The 2,256-nt window shown below is 44.4% G+C and overlaps 1 pseudogene; it reads right to left on the reverse strand.

Moving 5' to 3' along the window:
* Nucleotides 1-241: 241 nt before the first annotated feature.
* Nucleotides 242-1,441, reverse strand: LOC107157713 (annotated as a pseudogene).
* Nucleotides 1,442-2,256: the final 815 nt, after the last annotated feature.

Raw genomic sequence — 2,256 nt, forward strand, 5'->3', positions numbered from 1 at the left:
GTGAGTGTCGTGTGACAGAAGGTGCCCTGTTTGTTTCAATGCCCAAAATAGGTATCCAGTTCCTCTCTCCCTAAACCCCTCAGTCACTTGAATCTCGATCCATCGAAGTCCTGTTTCTTAGTTACTTGATGTATTTGTATTATCAGCACAAATAAACTATAAGCTTTTGGATAAAAATGGTATCAGAAAATTACTTGCTTAATAATTAGTTGAGATATAACAGCCCTTCTTAGTCTTTTTCCCTAATAGCTGAACATCACAGAATCCAGAAGTTATTTTGCAATTTACAGCCTCTAAAGATAACTTTATTTCCTTTATCTTCACTGTCCCCACCAGACAGTATACCTGAGCTGTGAGGCTTCTGCCCCATGGGAGAGGGCCACTCTGGCCCCTGATGTTCAGCTGATGAAAATTATACTCAAGTGGGATCAATCTATTTGGAGCCTAGAATTGTGAATAGCCGCTCCGGGATCTGCTTGGTTTTAACCCCATAGACAATGGGATCCAATGCAGGAGGAAAGAGCAAGTAAAGATTAGCAAGGATGACCTTGGCAGCAGAGGCTGTGGGTGGCCCAAAGCGCTGCATGACCACAGAAAGAAAGCCTGGTCCATAAAAGAAGAAGATGACACAGACGTGAGCTGTGCACGTGCTGCCTGCTTTTGCACGTGCCTCAGGTGAAGGAATACGCATCACAGTCTTCACAATCTGCCCATAGGAGTAGGCAATAAAGGCCACATCCCCGACACCAAGAAAGACTGCCACGGTAAAAGCATAGAGGTTGTCCACAGTGGTGGCCCCACAGGCCAGCTTTACCACTGCCATATGTTCACAGTAGGTATAGGCAATCGTGTGCGAGCCACAGTAGGGCAGTCGACGAGCCAAGCTTGGAAAGAAGATGGTCAACCCCACACCTCAAAGCACCACCAAGCCCCCAATCTTGGTGACAACAACTGGGGTCAGGATGGTTGTGTAATGCAGTGGATTACAGATAGCCACAAAGCGGTCGAAAGCCATGGCCACGAGCACCCCTGACTCCATGGCAGAGAATGCATGGATGACAAACATCTGGGAAAGGCAGGAGTAGGAGCTGATGGCCGTAGCATCAAACCAAAATATAGCCAGCATCTTGGGCAGAGTGGAAAGGGAGAGGACCAGGTCAACAAAAGACAGCATGGCCAGAAACAAAAACATGGGCTGGTGAAGACTGTGCTCTGTCCAGATGAGAAAAAGCAGGATGCCATTCCCAGTCAGTGCCAAGAAAAACATGAAACAGAAAGGAAGTGAGATCCAAATGTGGGCAGCAGTCAGTCCTGGGATGCCAACCATGAAAAAGGTATGTGGGAAGAGATGAGAGTTGTTGGAAAGAATCACGGCCATCATCCCACATGGAAGAACAAAGGGCCTCTGCAAAGAAAAGCAGGCAGGTGAGACACAATAATGGGGAAATTGGGAACTCGAGATACATGGTCTCATTACACCACCAACCACCACCACATCAATTTCCCCAATCAATCTCAGGGGGAAAGTAAAAAATAATTTTCAGTTCAGTCAATATTTCTGCAAAATCTTCAAACACAGAAGAGGCAAGTTGGTAGGCAATACATTGAACAGGAAGTTCAGAAACCAGGTTCCAGGTTACATATCCCACAACATGTGGGATGCAGGACAATCCATATAATTTAAGGCGATGCCCGGGAATTGTTGAATAAAAATCATTCCCATGAAATTCATATTCCCAAATTCTGCATGCTTGTGTTTGATTAAATCAAACTGACCTCAGCTGATCCTCTGGCCTTATTCTACTAAATTTCATCTGAACCACCAAAAATCTGACATTAGAAAATCCCTTAGTGGGGACAAATGAATGTCAGTAGAGGGGGCAGAGAGAGAAGAGGGGAGGGGAGGGGAGGGGAGGGGGGATAGTAGAGGATAGGAAAGGCAGCAGAACACAACAGACACTAGTATGGCAATATGTAAATCAATGGATGTGTAACTGATGTGATTCTGCAATCTGTATATGGGGTAAAAATGGGAGCTCATAACCCACTTGAATCAAAGTGTGAAATATGATATATCAAGAACTATGTAATGTTTTGAACAGCCAACAATAAAAAATAAAAAATAAAAAATAAAAAATAAAAGAAAATCCCTTAGTTTAGAGACATCCTACTCCTCCAAACTTCACTTGAATGCCAAGACTAACGAATAACATGCTCCCTGATGACTCCAACATTGATCGGCTCTTCCTTGCTTCT

This window comes from Marmota marmota, unplaced genomic scaffold, assembly GCF_001458135.2.
Source record: "Marmota marmota marmota unplaced genomic scaffold, marMar, whole genome shotgun sequence".
NCBI classification, from domain to species: domain Eukaryota; kingdom Metazoa; phylum Chordata; class Mammalia; order Rodentia; family Sciuridae; genus Marmota; species Marmota marmota.